Consider the following 20485-nt stretch of genomic DNA (forward strand, 5'->3'; position numbering starts at 1 on the left):
CTTTGAGAGGCCAAATTTTCCAATCAGCTATCTAAGGTATTCAGAAATGCAAAATAATGGGTCTTTCAGATATAGATTTTTCTCTCATAAATGGGACAGGTTGCCATGAGTGGTCAAAGAACCATATAGCTTGCTGGTATATCACCAACTACCTATTTGTTTAGTACTAGCCACAGCTAGGATCCTTAAGATATCTGTCACAGCATTTTTTATATATTTATATGGTATATATTTTTAGATACCTGGCTCTCAATTCAGAGATTTAAAACTTTTATAATCTAACTTGTTAGGCACTGAGTGAAACAAAAATTTATTCGGTAATTTCTCAATATTCTTTCAGGGGATACAAATTAGAAACAGGGTCTCACCCTATTGCCTAGGCTGGAGTGCAGTGACTTGATCGTAGCTCACTGCATCCTTGAACTCCCAGGCTTAAGCAATCCTCTCAGAGACCTCGGCTTCCCAAGTAACAAAAACCACGGGACTACAGATGTGCACCATCATGCCCATCTAATTAAAAAACATTTTTTTGTAGACACAGGGTCTCACTGTGTTGCCCAGGCTGGTCTTGAACTCCTAGGTTCAAGCAATCCTCTTGCTTTGGCCTCTCACAGTGCTGAGATTACAGGTGTGAGCCACTGTGCCTGGCTGTAGAAATATTTTTTTGATAGAAAAGAATTTTTGCATCTATAGGCAATTCTGGTCTATACTGGTAAATTTTAGTTTGGAAGGTATTTCTCATATATCCAATTCAGCAGCCTTGCACTATTGTTCACGGGAATAAGTTCACAGGAATAAGAAATATCAAATTCAGGATCGTAAGTAACTCTGGGGAAATGAAGGGCAATAAAAAAGAGGTCCCAAAGAATTTCAACTGTATCTGTAATGCATTATTTCTCAAGTTGAGTGATGGGTACAAGATGACTATTCACTTATTGCTCTTTTTATAAACTTCTAATACTTAAAAGAATATTAGGCCGGGTGCGGTGGCTCATGCCTATAATCCCAGCACTTTGGGAAGCCAAGACGGGTGGATTAATGGAGGTCAGGAGTTCAAGACCAGCCTGGCCAACATGGTGAAACCCTGTCACTACTAAAAATACGAAAATTAGCCAGGCATGGGGGTGCACGCCCATAGTTCCAGCTACTCAGGAGGCTGAGGCAAGAGAATCACCTGAACCCGGGAGACGGAGGTTGCAGTGAGCCAAGATCTCACCACTGCACTCCAGCCTGGGTGACAGAGCCAGACTGTTTTAAAAAAAAAAAAGCAAAAAACCCCAAAATTGTTTTTATATAGGCCTATACCTGTAACTCTCAGTAATAGATACATGAAACTGTCCCTGTAGTGAAGTTATTCTAGAAAAATAATCAAGTCAAGCACCCTTATGGAAAAGATATAATAAACTGTCTGGTGCATACTTTTTATCTTACGAATTCTAGTTTAAACCACAGAGAACCTGAAGTTCAAGACAGAGAGATAAATCATCTATTAGGGTATAAAACTGTTGGACACAAAGGAAAGTGCCTCAATTTTCAACATAAACAATTCCCTCTTTTCAATCACCACTAGGTACTTTCTGGTTTTCCAACTGACGACACACACCGTCACCTTTTCAGTGTTTTACATACCAAATCCAAAGTTTCTATAGCAGAGTCCCAACTTAGGCAGTGACTGTAGAAGAAATACTAACTAGCAATACTTTGCTACTATTACAGGTCCTACAGCTGTTATATATCCCATAACAATTACTCACCCATCACCCTCAAGAAGCTGGGATACCTGAAGTGTAAAGAGTGTGACCTACACCTGCACGTGCAGAGTATGTGGTTGAGAGAAGATGCACCGTTAAGTGGGGACGTTTAATCAAACAGAACAAATAAAAAATGAAGAAGATAGATAAAAGAGATTTCTGTTCTGGAAGTAATAGACTAAAAGGAAAAATCCCAAAATGTTAATAATGGTTTTATTAGGATGGTGGAATTATGGGCATTTTGTTTTATCTTCTCTATTAGTCAAAAGTTTTTGTAATGAACTTACTTGCTCTGCAAATTTTAAATTAAAGATCTTTAGTGATGTCTTTTAGGGCTGTGGCTATTTTTACAGAATAGCTAACTGGGAGACTTCTGCTTATTACTAAAAAATTCTGAGAAGAAAATACACATCATTTAAAATTCTCTTAGAACTTTTTTTTTTTTTTTTGAGACAATAGAGCAGGGTCCTGAGTAGCTGGGACTGCAGGTGAATGCCACCATGCTGAGCTAATTTAAAAAAAAATTTATTGGACCAGGCACAGTGGCTCACGCCTGTAATCCCAGCACTTTGGGAGGCCGAGGTGGGCAGATCACGAGGTCAAGAAATCGAGACCATGGTAAAACCCTGTCTCTACTAAAAACACAAAAAATTAGCTCGGCATGGTGGCAGGCGCCTGTAGTACCAGCTACTCGGGAGGCTGAGGCAGGAGAAAGGCGGGAACCTGGGGGGTGGAGCTTGCAGTGAACGGAGATTGTGCCACTGCACTCCAGCCTGGGCGACAGAGCGAGACTCCGTCTCAAAAAAAAAGGCCGGGCACGGTGGCTTACGCCTGTAATCCCAGCACTTTGGGAGGACGAGGCGGGCGGATCACGAGGTCAGGAGATCGAGACCATCCTGGCTAACACAGTGAAACCCCGTCTCTACTAAAAATACAAAAAATGAGCCAGGCATGGTGGTGGGCACCTGTAGTTCCAGCTACTCCGGAGGCTGAGGCAGGAGAATGGCGTGAACTTGGGAGGCGGAGCTTGCCGTGAGCAGAGATGGGCCACTGCACTCCAGCCTGGCTGACAGAGCGAGACTCTGTCTCAAAAAAAAAAAAAAATTCTTCTATAGCGATGGGGTTTCACTATGTTGCCTAGGCTGGTCTCAAATGCCTGAGCTCAAGCGTCTCACAGTTTTTTTGTTTGTTTTGTTTTGTTTTTGAGATGAAGTCTTACTTCGTGACCCAGGCTGGAGTGCAGTAGCATGACCTCAGATCACTGCAACCTCCGCCTCCTCCCGGGTTCAAGCAATTCTCATGCCTCAGCCTCTCGAGTAGCTGGGATTGCAGGCGCCCACCACCACAACCGGTTAATTTTTGCATTTTTAGCAGAGATAGAGTTTCGCCAGGTTAGCCAGGTTGGTCTTGAACTTCTGACTTGAAGTGATCCACCTCCTGGGCCTCCCAAAGTGCTGGGATTAAAGGTGTGAGCCACTGCACCTGGCCTCATAGAACTTTTAAAAAAGATGAAAGATGGCCGGGCGTGGTGGCTCACACCTGTAATCCTAGCACTTTGGGAGGCCAAGGGGGTTGGATCACCTGAGATCAGGAGTTCAAGACCAGCCTGGCCAATATGGTGAAACCCTGTCTCTACTATAAATACAAAAATTCGCTGGGTGTGGTGGCTGGCACCTGTAATACCAGCTACTTGGGAGGCTGAGGCAGGAGAATCGCTTGAACTCGGGAGGTTGAAGTGAGCCGAGATCACGCCATTGCAGGCTGAGGGAGACTCTCACAAAGAAAAACAAAACATGAAAGACTAGACTGGAGGGGAAATCAAGATTCCTTCTAATATGAGATGTCAAGCATGTGCTCTGGAGCTCAAAGGAGAGGTGTGTTCTACTGGCAGAATTTTGGTAATTGTCAGTATTTGGTAGACAACATTTAAAGTTTGGGAATAGGTGAAATCTAAGGAGAACATAAAGATGGAAAAGTTGGCCAAGCACGGTGGCTCACACTTGTAATCCCAGCACTTTGAGAGTCTGAGGCAGGCGGATCACAAGTTCGAGACTAGCCTGACCAACATGGTGAAACCCTGTCTCTGCTAAAAATACAAAAATTAGCCAGGTGTGGTGGCGCATGCCTGTAATCCCAGCTACTCGGAAGGCTGAGGCAGGAGAATCGCTTGAAACCGGGAGGTGGAGGTTGCAGTGAGCCAAGATCACGCCACCACTGCACTCCAGCCTGGGCAACGGAGTGAGACGCTGTCTCAAAAAAAAAAAAAAAAAAAAGGAAAAGTTTCCAAGTCTTATTTATTTCATTACTTCTTTTCCAGCTGTTACTTGTGAGTCTTCAAGGTCAAATTACTCTCTAACTTAAAAAATTAATTTTTTAGGCACTACTAGTCTCTTTCCACCATCTGCCTCAGCCTCTCCTACTGGTTGCCACTCTCTGTTCCTAGACTTAGGTTGTAATTATATCACTACCCTGCTCAAAAAGTTCTGATTTCCCACCAACAATACGACAGGATTTAAATTCCTCAGTCTAAGAGACAAGAAATAAGCCTTTCCCCCACCCCTCAAAAACCAGTCTAAAAAGTCTCCTTTAATACTCTATCTGGAAGTAATCCCTGCCTCTGAAAATGAAATCTTCAAACTTTTTTTTTTTTAGACGGAGTCTTCTGTCACCCAGGCTGGAGTGCAGTGGCACTCACTGCAACCTCCACCTCCCAAGTTCAAGCAATTCTCCTGTTTCAGCCTCCCAAGTAGCTGGGACTACAGGCACCCACCACCACGCCCGGCTAATTTTTGTATTTTTAGTAGAGACGGGGTTTCACCATATTGGTCAGGCTAGTCTTGAACTCCTGACCTCAGGTGATCCGCCTGCCTCGGCTTCCCAGTGCTGGGATTACAGGCGTGAGCCACTGTGCCCGGCCTCAAAGTACTTTAATTGTGCCTACTAAGCCACTAACATTCACTTCTTCCAGGACACACAAAGCATGTATCTAGCATGGTACCATGCATATGGTAAGGATTCAAAAGTTTAATAAATTTTTACCAATTATAATAAAGCAAGGATGCAGAGAAATTAGAAACCTCATGTATTGCTAGTAGAAATGTAAAATGGTACAGCTACTGTGAATAACTGGTTAAACACTGAGGCACCATATGACCTAATAATTCTACTTCTAGGTATATATCCAAGAGAAATAAAAACATGTCCACACAAACACTTGTACATGAACGTTCACAGCAGCCTTATTCACAATAGCTACAAAGCAGAAACAACTGAAATGTCTATCAATACATGAATGAACAAAATACTGTATATTCACACAACAGGCTATTATTCAGCTATAAAAAGGAAATGAAGTACTGATATAAGCTACAACATGGATGAACCATGAAAATATTATGTTAAATGAAAGAAGGCAGACACAAAAACTGTAAATTGTATTATTTCACTTACATGAAACATCCAGTCTCATAGAGCTAGAAAACAGATCAGTGATTACCAGGGACTGGGAAGAGGAGGGAATGGGGTGTGACTGCTTAATATAGATGAAAATTTAGTTTGGGGTAAGAAAAGGTTCTGGAACTACACAGTGGTGATGGTTGTACAACGCTGAGAATGTACTTCATGCCATGGAATTGCACACTTTTTCAATTGGTTATGATGGTAAATCTTGTATTTTCCCATAATTAAAAAAATTATAATAAAGCAGTCACTGTTAATATTAAATACAAACATTGCCTTACATCACCCATTCTTTTTCAGATTACATAAGTACTTCTGCTCCCTCTCTACAAACTCCCTGTATCTGAATACTTGATCCAACCATTCATTCATAAACATTTGTCAAATATTTTACCTCTTTAAAACCTCCAACTTATCGGGCACCTCATATGTCAGGCGCACTATTTGGTACTTCACAACATGACCTAATTTTATATTTTATAATTAAGTTTATACTGCTAGGAGAGCACCTCCCTGGCCAAGAGCCTTATCTCAATTACCTCTACTTCAGGTTCCTTTTACCTAGATACAACACTACCAGTGCTCTTGGCTTCAACTACTCATTTTCTCCAGAGTCCAGTAGCATCATCAATTTATTCCTTCTGGTAACTTCAACTTCTATTTACACTCGGTCCACTTAATTCAAAAAACTGTACCCAATTCTCCAAATTAAAACAAACCCCCTTCCTAGAGCCTGTATCTTGCTCCAGGTATATCCTTTATGTGCTTTACCCTCCAGTTTTTTGAGACAGAGTCTCACTGTCGCCCAGGCTGGAGTACAATAGCGCAGTCTTGGCTCGCTGCAACCCCCACCTCCTGGGTTCAAACAATTCTTGTGCCTCAGCCTCCCGAACAGCTGCGATTACAGGCATGTGTGACCTGTATTTTGTATTTTTAGTAGAGACGGAGTTTCACCATGTTGGCCAGGCTGGTCTCCAACTCCTGGCCTCAAGTGATCCACTTGCCTTGGCCTCTAAGAGTGCTGGGATTACAGGTGTGAGCCACGCCACCCGGCCTGCCCTCTAGTCTTAACAAAAATCTATACAGAATAGTGTACCTTTATTGTCTTTATTTCCTCACTCACCCATTTATTCCTCAACCCACAGAAAATTACCTTTCTCCCACAGCTCTGACTGGTGCCCCTGTATTTTCAAAATATTCCCATTAAGTTAATCTAACTAGTATATGATAGGCATAAATAAGTTTGCAGAGAAATGGCTGATGAATGACAGTGAAGAAAAGATATGTGCTGAAATAAGAATGAATATATTTATAGTATTCAAAATACTGTAGGAATATTTATGAATTTTTTTAACTACCTAATAAATTAAATTGCACACTTAAAAACAGAACACCTAGCCAGATGCGGTGGCTCACGCTTGTTATCTCAGAACTCTGGGAGGCTGAGGCAGGCGGGTAACTTGAGGTCAGGGGTTCAAGGCCATCCTGGCCAACATGGTGAAACCTCATCTCTACTAAAAATACAAGAATTAGCCGGGCATGATGGCACACACCTGTAATCCTGGCTACTTGGGCAGTTGAGGCACAAGAACTGCTTGAAACCGGGAAGTGGCAGAGCTTGCAGTGAGCCGAGATCACACCACTACACTCCAGCCTGGGCAACAGAGCAAGACTCTGTCTCAAAAACAAAAACAAAACAAAAAAACCAAAACAGAACACCTGCATCTACATATTAGGCTGAACAAATGTTCTTGAGGAAGTTAATGGCTGATGTAATGCCCTAAACTTGAAAAACTTCACTAGCCTAGGCAAAATAGGGAGACCCTGTATCTACAAAAAATTTAAAACTTAGCCAGGCATGGTGGTGGGCACCTACAGCTACTTGGGAGGCTGAGGTGAGAGAATCGCTTGAGCCCAGGAATTCAAGGCTGCAGCAGGCTATGACTGAACCACTGCACTCCAGTCTGGGTGACAGTGAGACCGTGTCTAAAAAAAAAAATTAAAAGCTTCACTTAATTTCAATACATTCTCCATCTGTCATTGATATACCATTTTAATTCTGTCAAAACCATAATTTTGAGCACATCTTCAACCATGAAATAGTTTCCATTTCCATTCTATCTATACTATATAAAACAATTAAAAAGCATTGTCCTCTCTGTAACACCATTTAAGTTTGGCTCAAATACAGAGATTATTCTTTTTTTGGAGACAGGGTCTCACTCTGTTGCCCAGCCTAGAGTGCACTGGCACGATCATAGTTCACCATAGCTTCAAGCTCTTGAGTTTAAGCAATCCTCTTGCTTTAGCCTCCCAAGTAGCTGAGACAACAGGCACATACCACCAACAGTGGTGGTAGAGGTGGAGGTCTCACTATGTTGCTCAGGTTGGTGTCAAACTCCTGCCCTCAAGGGACCCTTCTGCCTCAGCTTCTCAAAGTGCTAGAATTATAGGTGTGAGCCAATGCGGCCAGCCCAGGGATTTAACAGCTCTATGGGAAAATCTAAAAGTATGCAGCATCTGACTTTCGACCAGCCTTGTTTAATTTTGGCTCCATAAACAAAGTGACTTTAAGTAAAAGAATAACAGACATAGTTTAGTCATTTGAAAGTCTTCTTCGGGGTAAAGGCTTTGGGTATGACCCCCCCAACCCCCTGCCAAAATTGAGAAAATGACTAAGTAACATGATTTCATAAATTAATTGGATAGTTTACAATCTGTGTATTCCACAAAATAGAAAAAGAATGTAGTTCTCAGCTAAGGGATCATTAAAAATAATTTTTGATGGATTGTGAAGTGATTTTTAGTAAATACAAGGATTCAAAGAACTGAGTGCCACTGATATAACAAACGGTATGTAACATTCTTAGAACTTATATCCATAAAAATGAAAAACATAAGTTCGCACAAAACTGAACTCCTTTTTAGTATTTCCCTGTATCACTGGTCATCAATCTATCTTTATCTGTCTCCCACTGATCCCAAGCACATAGAACACTATCTGGAACACAGTAGATAAATATTTCCTGGATGAGTGTATTAATAAATGCTTTGATGACTAGTAGGGCAGTACACCTTCAACTTAACAAGGTAATGTTATAATACTTCTGAATAACATGTAACCAGTTTTCACCATCAGCAGCAGCATTTTAAGCGTTCCATCTGCTTTACATCTTCAACCAAATTACATATGGCCAGACTGGAGGTTATTCTTTGCTCTGCTGGTAGGTATAACATGATCGCCTACTGTGGTCTTTTAATCTATTTATCAGGTCTTTGTACTTCCCTTTTTATGAGATACCTATTCTTTTTACCATTCTTCTTTTGGTTGTTGATCTTATTTATTTAACGCCAAGAGAATAAATCAGATACGAATCCTATGATTATATGAGTTGCAAATACCTTTTTCCACTTCACGGGTTATCTTCTGATTTTCTTTCCCATGTCTTTCGATGAGCACATGTTCTTAATTTAGATGCAATCAAAGGTGCTGGTCATTTCCTTTATGATTCACATTTCTGTGTCTTGTTTATAACAGTTCTTCTCCAAGGTCCAAACAATTTACCTATATTGACTTCTTAACGTTTTGTCTTTCATATTTAGGACTTCAATCAGTTGGAAATGATTTGTATATGATATGAGACCCAGGTCCAATTTCATTCTTTTCCATAAAAAAAAAAAAACTGTCCCAGAGGTATTCTTTTTCCACTGATTTATACAGCCAGCCCTATCATAAATTGTTTCTATATATGTATGGATCTGCTTCCAAATTTCTGTTCCATTGGCTTATTTACATATTTCTATACTACTACCATATGTCTTTTTTTTTCTTTTTTTTTGAGACGGAGTCTTGCTGTGTCACCCAGGCTGGAGTGCAGTGGCGCGATCTCAGCTCACTGCAAGCTCCGCCTCCCGGGTTCACACCATTCTCCTGCCTCAGCCTCCTGAGTAGCTGGGACTACAGGTGCCCGCCACCATGCCCGGCTAATTTTTTTGTATTTTCAGTAGAGACGGGGTTTCACTGTGTTAGCCAGGCTTGTCTCGAACTACTGACCTCAAGTGATCCGCCCGCCTTGGCCTCCCAAAGTGCTGGGATTACAGGCGTGAGCTACTGCGCCCAGCCTACCATATGTCTTAACTATTATACCTTTACAATAATATTCTGATATGTATTAGAGCAAGGCCATCTCCCCTCATAATATACCTATAGAATGCCTTAGCTATTCTTGGCTCTCTGGCTTTTTTTTTTTTTTTTTTTTTTTTTTTTTTTTTGAGACAGTCTCACTCCATCACTTAGGCTGGAGTACAGTGGTGTGATCTCACCTCGCTGCAACCTCTGCCTCCCAGGTTCAAGCGAATCTTGTGCCTCACCTTCTCAAGTAGCTGGGATTACAGGCGTGTGCCACCATGCCATGCCCAGCTAATTTTTGTATTTTTAGTAGACATGGGGTTTCACCATGTTGGCCAAGCTGGTCTTGAACTCCTGGCCTCAAGTGATCCACCTGCCTGGGCCTCCCAAAATGCTGGGATTACAGGCTTGAGCCACCATGCCCAGCCTCTCTGGCTCTTTAATATTAATTTTAAAACAGGCCAGGCACGGTGGTACATGCCTGTAATTCCAGCACTTTGGGAGGCTGAGGTGGGAGAATCGCTTGAGCTCAGGAGTTAGAAATCAACCTCAGCATTATGGTGAAACCCCATCTCTACAACAAAGAAAATACAAAAATCAGCTGCATGTGGTGGCTTGCACCTGTAGTCCCAACTATTCGGGAGGCTGAGGTGGGAGGATTGCTTGAACCTGGGAAGCTGAGGCTGCAGTAAGCAGAGACAGAGATGGCATCACTGCACTCCAGGCCTGGGTGACAGAGCAAGACTCTGTCTAATAATAATAAATAAATAAATAAATAATTTTTAAAACAACTATGTCAAATTTAAGGGGGAAAATCTTGTTATGACATTGCTTGGAATGGCAATAAATCTAGATCAAAATGGGAGAACTGACATTTTCATAATAAATCTTCCAAATCATGAGCATGGTCAATTTCTTATTTAAGTCTTCTTGAACATCATCAAATAAAGTTCTAAACTTTTCTCCATAAAGATGTTATATATCTTTTTAAAAAGATTTATTCAGGCTGGGTGCGGTGGCTCACACCTGTAATTGCAGCACTTTGGGAGGCCAAGGCAGGCAAATCACGAGGTCAGGAGCTCAAGACCAGCCTGGCCAACACTATGAAACCCTGTCTCTACTAAAAACACAAAAAATTAGCTGGGCATGGTGGAAGGTGCTTGTAGTCCCAATTACTCGGGAGGCTGAGGCAGGAGAATCACAAGAATCCAGGAGGCAGAGGTTGCAGAGAGCTGAGATTGTGCCACTGCACTCCAGCCCAGGCGACAAAAAAAAAAAAAAAAAAAAAAAAAAAGATTTATTCTTAGATACCTTATATATATTTTTTGATGCTATTGCATTATTTCCTTTAAATGGCGGTTTACTGCTGGCATAAATTGTATCCAGCAACCTTGCTAAACTCTCATTAATTCTAATAATTTGTCTATAGATTCCACAAATAATGAGAGACAGAAGAACTCTTTTTATACACATGTTAACTTTTAGGTGCCTATCAGACTTCAAAGTGGAGATGTTAAGTAGATAGCTGGGTAAGAGTCTGCAGTTCATGACAGAAATACAGACTGTAGACCAATTTTATTTAAATCCATAGACCTAGATGAGATCACCAACAAAGTGAATGTAAACAGATGGAACCTTGATATATAGATTTAAAGATTGGGGAGACTGAGGAAAAAAACTATCAAAGTGTAGGGACCCAGAAGCTAAGCAGAAACATGTTTCAAGAAGGTAGAGTGACCATTTTCAGATGTTATATTAAATAGGATAAAAAGCTGAGAACTCATCACTGGATTCACATGGAAGTGTCAGTGACGATGTTGGATAGGGGAGGTGGTGAAAGCCTGATTCCAGTGAGTTCAAGGGGGAAAGAACTGGAGACTAAAAGTGTAGACAACTCTTTTGAGAAGTGTTGCTGCACAACAGAGAAAAGGAGCATGTAGGTTAGAAGGGGATGTGTGGTCAAAATAAGTTTTTTACTGCACTGATAAAAATAACCCAGTAGAGAAAGAAAATGATGCAGCTGATACAGAAAACTGCTGAAATATCCTTCAGCAGTTCAGAGGGGTGAGATGTGATGTACCAGTAAAGACTGGCCTTCAACAGGCTCACGAATACTTCCTTTACAGGAACAGGTGGGAAAGCAGAACATGTGGGTACTAATGCAATGAGAGCTCGGAAGGTCTATCCTGATTGCTTCTATCTTCTCAACTAAGTAGACAGCAAGACCTTCAGCTAAAAGTATGGGTAGGTGCAGAAGAGTTGAGGGGTGTGAGAGGAATTAAAGCGTGAAACTGAAGAATGAACTACAGAGATACAGTAGAGCTTCCCAGCAGAGTAAGGGCCCACACCTGGAAGCTATCATGACTCTGACTCCCTGAAGTCTCTTGCTCTTCTCACTGACCCATACCCAATTCCCCAAATGCCAATCTAAGTTAAGATCCCAGTTCTTGCTTACTTTGCTTGTCACTCATGAAGCTGACTGTGATTGAAAGAGACACAACCATGCTTTTAAATATTTGTTTTCGACTGGGCGCGGTGGCTCACGCCTGTAATCCCAGCACTTTGGGAGGCTGAGGCAGGGGGATCACAAGGTCAGGAGTTCAAGACCAGCCTGCCCAATATGGTGAAACCCCATCTCTACTAAAAATACAAAAAAATTAGCCGGGCGTAGTGGCACATGCCTGTAATCCCAGCTAGTCGGGAGGTTGAGGCAGCAGAATTGCTTGAATCCGGGAGACGGACGTTGCAGTGAGCCAAGATCATGCCACTGCACTCCAGGCCAGGCAACAGAGCAAGACTCCGTCTCAAAAAAAAAAAATTGTTTTCTACAACAAAGAACCCTAACCAACATACTCTCAAAAGTCAATGAAAGCCGGGCATGGTGGCCCAAGCTTGTAATCCCAGCTACTCGAGAGGCTAAATCACGAGAATCTCTTGAACACGGGAGGGGGAAGTTGCAGTGAGCCGAGATTGTGCCACTGCACTCCAGCCTGCATAACAGAGCGAAATTGTCAAAAAAAGAAAAAGTCAATGACTTGTGAATCCCCAACTTCAATGGCTTACAGTATTTACATGTTCCTTAGCAAAACCCATCTTAAATCCCCTGATTTCCATGACATTACATCATTAGACCAGCAGTTCTCAAACCTGGATTACATCAAGCTAAAAAAATTCAAAAGATGTTTTAAGGACTGACACAGGATTGCCTATTTTATTTGGATGAGTAGAAGATTAAAAATTTTTAATATCACAATTTCATTAAAGGCAGTATGTCATAAAAGACAAATCTTGGAAAAAGGAACAATTCACCTTTAAAAAAAGTTAACAATCTTACATTAATAATATTCACAAAGGGCTAGTCTTTGTCAGAGAGCAGCAATGAGTGACAACCACTGTATTAATATATCCTGATCTTCTCCCTACCCTGTGATTACAGATGGTCCCTAACTTACGATAGTTCAATTTAAGATTGTTCAACTTTACAATGGTGTGAGGTGAGAAAGCAACTCAACAGAAACCATACTTTGAATTGTGATCTTTGCCCAGGCTAGCAATATGCAGTACAATATTTTCGTGTGATGCTGGGCAGTGCCAGCAAGCCATAGCTCCCAGTCAGTCACAAGGGTCAGACAACAGTAAACAACTGATACTGTATAGGGTATGTGTTGCCAGATGATTCTGCCCAACAGCAAGCTCATGTAAGTGTTCTGAAAACGCGTAAGGTAGGCTAGGCTAAGTTATGATGCTTCGCAGGGTTAGGCATATTAAGTGCCATTTTCAACTTAACGTTATTTTCAAATTACAATGGGTTTATCCAGATGTAAAGTCAAGGAATAGCTGTACTTTTTTTGGACTCTTCCTTTCTCTTGTCAATGTAATGGTTCTTTAAATGCTTCCATGTAGTCCTTTTCTTGTTTTTCTGTGCTTTTCATTATCTCATCAATTTTCAAGACTTCAGGTCTCCAAGTGAGTGACTTAAATTCTTGCTTCATCACTTTGGGAGTCCGAGGTGGGCGGATCACAAGGTCAAGAGATCAAGACCATTCTGGCTAACATGGTGAAATCCCGTCTCTACTAAAAATACAAAAATTAGCTGGGCGTGGAGATGCATGCCTGTAGTCCCAGCTACTTGGGAGGCTGAGGCAGGAGAATCGCTTGAACCCAGGAGGCAGAGGTTGCAGTGAGCCGAGATTGAGCCACTGCACTCCAGCCTGGCAACAGAGCGAGACTCTGTCTCAAAAAAAATAAAAATAAATAAATAAAAATAAACAAATAAAAAATTCTTGCTTCATGGGCCCATCACAATGCATTACACTTACCTTTTCATGTATTTCTCTCCCTTACAAATGGGACACATTTGGTAGGGATTAATAGCAAAGGTGATTATCTCTATCTTTTTATAGACAGGGTCTATCTAGTGGGTGCCCAATACATGGTAATTTTTTAAAGGTGTTGACAATTCTATAAATTAGTATCCCCTTCATCTTAACTGTTCTTTTTTGAGACAGGGTCTCACTCTGTTGCCTAGGCTGGAGTGCAGTGGCACGATCACAGCTCATGACAGTTGACCTCTCAGGCTCGAGTGATCCTCCCAGCTCAGCTTCCCAAGTAGCAGGGACTACAGGCACCTATCACCATGCCTGACTATATTTTGTATTTTTTGTAGAGACAGGGTCTTGGCCATGTTGCCCAGGCTGGTCTCAAACTCCTGGACTCAAGCAATCCACCAGCCTCGGCCTCCCAAAGTGCTAGGATTACAGGCATGAGCCACTGTACCCAGCCTTCTTACTGTTCTTAAGAGCTATCCTTGAGCATTCCTTATTCCTTAAACTGCAGATCCTAAGGCTATAGTATGTTTATCTTTAAATATTCACTAACCCTAATATTTCTTTTCAAAATCTCATGATTTGAAAACCACACAGGTTTAAGGGACTTCCTTCAAATGACTGTATAACCTTACAGTAGTCTATATACTCATTTTCTATCTGTACAGTTTCCCTCCTAAGTCCTCAACAAGAACTCAAGGGTTATTAGTGCCTTGCTTCTTTTACTTCTAAGTATTAACAGAAAAGAGCCCAAAGCCATTTTCTACTTTAGTACTGCTTATTTTATCTCCAGAAGAAATTCCTATTTAAGATTTTCTGAAGAATATGAAATTTGAGCAAGTCTTTCAATGAACCAAAAGGGGACATAAGATACCTTAAGATTTTTTTTCCCGTACAGCATTTCTGTCTGTTAAGAAAATACTTGGGGCCGAGCACAGTGGCTCATGTCTGTAATTCCAGTACTTTTGGAGGCCAGGGTGAGCAGACTGCTTGAGCTCAGGAGTTTAAGACAAACCTGGGAAACAGGGCAAGACCCCATCTCTACAAAAAAATACAAAAAAATTAGCCAGCTTTGGGAGGCCAAGGTGGGAGGATCACCTGAGGTCAGGAGATCGAGACCATCCTGGCTAAAAAGGTGAAACCCTGTCTCTACTAAAAATACAAACAATTAGCCAGACTTGGTGGCAGGCACCCGTAATCCCAGCTGCTCGGGAGGCTGAGGCAGGACAATCGCTTGAACTCGGGAGGCAGAGGCTGGAGGGAGCCAAGACTGCACCACTGCATTCCAGCCTGGGCAACAAGAGTGAAACTCCGTCTCAAAAAAAAAAAAAAAAAAAATTAGGCATGGTGGCACATGCCTGTAGTCCCAGCTACTTGGGAAGCTGAAGTGGGAGATCACTTGAATCTGGGAGGTCTAAGCTGCAGTGGGCCATGATTGTGCCACTGCACTCCAGCCTGGATGACACAGAGAGACCCTGTCTCAAAACAGCAACAACAACAAAGTACTTGGCCAGGAACGGTGGCTCATGCCTGTAATCCCAATACTCTGGGAGGCCGAAGAGGGAGTATCACTTGAGCCCAGGAGTTTGCCATCAACCTGAGCCACATGGCAAGATCTCTACCAAAAAAAAAAAAAAAAAAAAAAAAGGGGCCAGGTACAGTGGCTCACACATGTAATCCCAGCACTTTGGGAGACTGAGGCAGGCGGATCACTTGAGGTCAGGAGTTTGAGACCAGCTTGGCCAATGTGGTGAAACCCCATCTCTACTAAAAATGCAAAAATTAGCCACGCATGGTGGCGCATGCCTGTAGTCCCAGCTACTCGGGAGGCTAAGGCAGGAGAATTGCTTGAACCTAGGAGGTGGAGGTTGCAGTGAGTAAGCTGAGATTGTGCCACTGCACTCCAGCCTGGGTGACAGAGGAAGACTCGTCTCAGGAAAAAAAAAAAAAAAAATTTTTTTAGCCAGGCATAGTGGTGTTGTAGTCCCAACTACTTGGAAGGCTGGGGTGGGAGGATTGCTCGAGCCTGGGAAGTCAAGGCTACAGTGAGCTGTGATGATCATGCCACTACACTCCAGCCTGCGCTACAGTGTGAGACCCTGTTTCACAAAAGCAAAAACAAAGAGCAAGTACCTAATACTATAGTGATTAACATGGGTATGTAAAGTCTATTATGGAGTCTAATAAACAAAATCCCTGTAGTGGCTAGGAAAAGAAAAAAATATAAACGAACAAAAAATTGTATTTCTATCACAAATTCAACGACACCAATGGGATTTCTGTACCCTAAGAGGTGCATGAGAGAAATCATGTGAAGTGCTATGACATAATATAAAGCACAATATAGAACATTATCTCGAATTATTCACTAATTCAAACTCTTAAAACCTGAATCAAATCATGAGACTATTTTACACCTATCAAACTGGCAAAAGAAATTCTGACACTATAGGCCGGGCGCGGTGGCTCAAGCCTGTAATCCCAGCACTTTGGGAGGCCGAGGCGGGCGGATCACGAAGTCAGGAGATCGAGACCATCCTGGCTAACACAGTGAAACCCCGTCTCTACTAAAAATACAAAAAATTAGCCGGGTGTGTTGGCGGGCGCCTGTAGTCCCAGCTACTCGGGAGGCTGAGGCAGGAGAATGGCGTGAACCCGGGAGGCGGAGCTTGCAGTGAGCCGAGATCGCGCCACTGCACTCCAGCCTGGGGCACAGAGCAAGACTCCGTCTCAAAAAAAAAAAGAAATTCTGACACTATAAAGTGTTAATGAAGATAAGGCACAAAGAATTCTCATATATTGCTGATTAGAGTGTACACTGGCACACAACCACTTTGGAAACTGGCAAACAAGTTGTAAAACCTCTATGATCCATTAATCCTAATCACCCATGACCACAATAAATACTGATAACATCCTACAACATGGATGAACCTTCATCCATTATGCTACATGAAAGAAGCCAGACACAAAAGACCACATGGTATATTTATATGAAATATCCAGAATAGGCAAATCCAGAGAGAGAGAAAGTAGATTAGTGGTCGTCTAGAGCTACAGAGGAATGAAGAATGACTGGTAATGGTTACAGTTTATTTTGGGATGATGAAAATGTTCTACAATTAGTAGCAATGGTTGTACAAATCCGAGTATACTAAAATCCACTAAATTGAACACTTTAAATAAGTGTATTTTGTTATATAAATTACAGCTCAATGAAGCTATTCCCCCAAAAATTAAGACCAATGATTGATAAGGGACTGGGAAATCCTTCGCCACCAAGGTAACACCATGCAAATTAGTTTCTTGTTCTAAGGGGAAAGATTGTTTAATATATAGATAGGACTACCTTAATAAAGAACCAACCTTAGCATTACAATGTCTTTTGTGATACAATGCAAAATGAGGAATTGCTATGCTGTATTTTAGTCAACAATGTTTAAAGGTGAATCCATCAATCTGTCAGCTATAAACTTTAGAGAAAAATATAGGAATTAAAAAAAGAACAAGCTAAATAATACCATAAGGATGCGCTCATACCAAACCACTCTAGGGTAGGTGACACAGTCTCAAAATCAGTGTCACTGAAAAATAAAGACTATATTACACTAAAAAGATATAGATAAATTAAACATTTGCAACAAGGTCCTGAATCAGATAATGGCTTGGACAGCTAGCTGTAATAAACATTTTTTGGATCAGCTGGAGAAATTTGAACAGAACCTGGGTATTAGAAGAAATGATCATTTACTCACATGGAAAGTGGGTATCACCAACTAAAAAAAGCAAGTTGATCTCTTAGTAAAATAAAAATAGAAACCTAAATATATGCGCTTAGACGACAATCTGGAAAAAAATGCACCGAGTTGTTAACAGTAGTAACTCCTGTGTGATGGGAATGCCAAGGCTTTATTTTTGCATATCTATATAGTCTAATATTCTACATTACCCTTACACTGCTTCTGTAATAATAAAAAGAAAGAATCACATGGAGGGTTTTAATAAACCACTGATGTCCAGGCCTTACCCCAGATAAATTTTAAAAGGTTGAGAACTATCACTTTTGAGAATTGGGGCAGATAAAAGGGAAAATTGTCTGACAAGGTTTAAAAAGGAATTTATCAGAAGAACCCTGGGAATTCAAAGAACGAAGGAGAGGCTCCCTTGACTTCGCAAACACCAAAAACCAAAGGAAGCTAAGCATTCAAAACCCCTGCCAAGGTCATGCCACAGGAAGAGCCTGCTTAGGAAACTGCTCCAGCTAGTAATGCCACACCACCAACAGCCACTGGAATGAATTCCAAACAGTCCTTGCATCTTTGCATCTCTCACTTCTGGTGCAAGTCCCCAAAATGAAGGGCATCTGACTGGCATAGTTTGGGTAACATGACCCAGCTCTAGCTGCCAGGGGTTCAGCACAGAAAGTTTATCTATATGGTATGTGTATGTGTGCACCCAACCTTTCCAGCATCCTCTCCCATTAAAATTCACAAAAAAGCAACACCGGAAGGGGGCTAAAATGGTAAACAGACAAAAGAAACAACAAAGGATCATTTTAAAGCCCAATTAGTAGAATGTCCAACACAGGAATCCTGCCAGTCTTGCCATCTGGAATCAACTTGAATTACTGTGCCTTCTTCTACTTCATTGTTCCAAAAAAATTTCCGAAAAAGTAATTTTAGGTGAGGCACAGTGGCTCATGCCTGTAATCCAATCATGTGGGGAGGTAAAGATGGGAGGAATTGCTTGAGTTCAGAAGTTCAAGACCAGCCTGGACAACAGTGAGAGACTCTTATCTATACAAAAAAAAAAAAAAAAAATTAGCCAGGCATGCTGGCACACACTTGTATTCCCAGCAGGGTGGGGGGGTGGGGGCCCAGGATGGAGCTGAGGTGGGAGTACCACTTGAGCCTAGAAGGTCAAGGCTGCAGTCAGCTATGATCATGTCACTGCACTCCAATCTGAGCAACAGAGCAAGACCCTGTCTCTACAAAATAAATAAACTTTTATCAGTTTCAGCAACACCAAAAGGCTCTATTTCCCTACGATTACAAGTAAACAGGCTATTTGTAACATTTTCAAAACTATAGTTTTTTTTTTTTTTAAACAATTGAGTGATTTAATAGTAGTGACTAACAGACTGAGACACGCTTTTTTTTTTTTTTTTTTTTTTTTTTTTGGAGACAGAGTCTTGCTGTGTCACCTAGGCTGGAGTTCAATGGCAGTCTTGGCTCACCGCAACCACCACCTCCCGGGTTCAAGTGATTCTAGTGCCTCAGCCTCCAGAGCAGCTGGGATTACAGATATTCACCACAACGCCCAGCTAATTTTTGTATTTTTAGTAGAGACAGGGTTTCACCATGTTGACCAGCCTGGTCTTAAACTTCTGGCCTCATGTGATCCACCTGCCTCAGCCTCCCAAAGTGCTGGCATTACAGGTGTGAGCCACTATGACCGGCCAAGACATACTTTTTTTTTTTTTTTAAAGAATCATTTTAAAAGCATCTCTAAAAATCTCTTCTCAAGATAAGCTTCACTTCCAGTGCAAATATTAATTTTTAAGTTAGAATAGCAAATTCTGGACCTAGATGGCTCTGTCACACACTAGCTGTGTGAATTTGAACAAGTTATTTCACCTCTTTTTGTCCCAAATACCCACCTAATTTGGAGACTCCTGAATTGTTGATTAAATGAGTGAATGTATATAAAGTGTTATGAGTAATGCCTGGATGTTGTTCCCTGCAAAAAGAAAAAAGAATAGTGCCTAGCCTACAGTGAGTATATCATAAGGGCAAATAATAAAATGCCTAATAGTTGGAGGGTAGAAAATAGGAAAAAAAATTCAGTTTTGAGAAATTTTCAGATTGAATATGCTGAGACAACTATTCATTAGTAACCAAAACCAGGAAATAAAAACACTGAAAACCCATGATAACCTGGCTCAATTTTATAACAGAATAAATATACAAGTAGGAAAAATATAAAAGGCAGGAAAGAAACTACCTGGAAAAGTTAATACTGAATTGGGCACCAAAGCAAATCAAACACTCCACTTTACATAGCATCTCAAACGAGAGTAAATAACCCATAAAGTTATTCTATGTTGCCCAACAGAGAAAGTGCAAGAAAATGATACAGATGAGAACCACTGAACAAACCAGAAAATAAAAATCCCCAAATAGAATCGCCTAACAAATTTAGTCTTCTCTATCTCCAAATCAAATCTCAATCTAAGCCTCTATATCCAACTACCAATTTACAAGGAATTAAGAAAATCTAGAATGTGGGAAACTGCCGGACAAATGACCTAGTTTCTTCAACAAAGTACAAGGAAAAAAACTGAGGAGAAATATGCAAATTAAGGCATTTAGAATGGCAGCCAGTTGCAGTTTGTGGGACCTAGATCCTGATTCAAATAAATTACAAAAGTCAACAGAAAAGTAGTATCTGAGAAAGAAAAACACCACTCCGTGTGCAACTCATCTGTGCAGATTTCACTGAATTTCATTGGATTGGTGTGTAAAAGGATGTTCACTAAAGACAACTTCTCTAATAATCATGAAGTTCTTACCATCAGACATTATTTTAAGAATTCTACAAATATTATTTATTACAACAACCCTAGGAGAAGGTACTATTATTGTCCCCATTTAACAGATGAAGAAACAGGCAAACAGTCTCATTTAATTCACTCAAAGTCACAAAGCTGTAAGCAGCAAAGCTGACATTCGAACCCAAATGGTCTGGCTACAAAGCCAACCACTGATTACCATACTATGCCATTTCTCTGTGTGCTATGGTGGAAACTACGTTTTAGAATC

At 41.2% G+C, this 20485-nt stretch overlaps 1 protein-coding gene across 1 annotated transcript in view; it reads right to left on the minus strand.

The window, feature by feature from the left end:
* LOC100581784 (coiled-coil domain-containing protein 17) overlaps positions 1–20485 on the minus strand; it is a 67953-nt gene that overhangs the window by 42814 nt on the left and 4654 nt on the right. The gene's annotated exons all lie outside the window — the stretch shown is intronic.

Source organism: Nomascus leucogenys, chromosome 12, assembly GCF_006542625.1.
Source record: "Nomascus leucogenys isolate Asia chromosome 12, Asia_NLE_v1, whole genome shotgun sequence".
Classification (NCBI taxonomy): Eukaryota; Metazoa; Chordata; class Mammalia; order Primates; family Hylobatidae; genus Nomascus; species Nomascus leucogenys.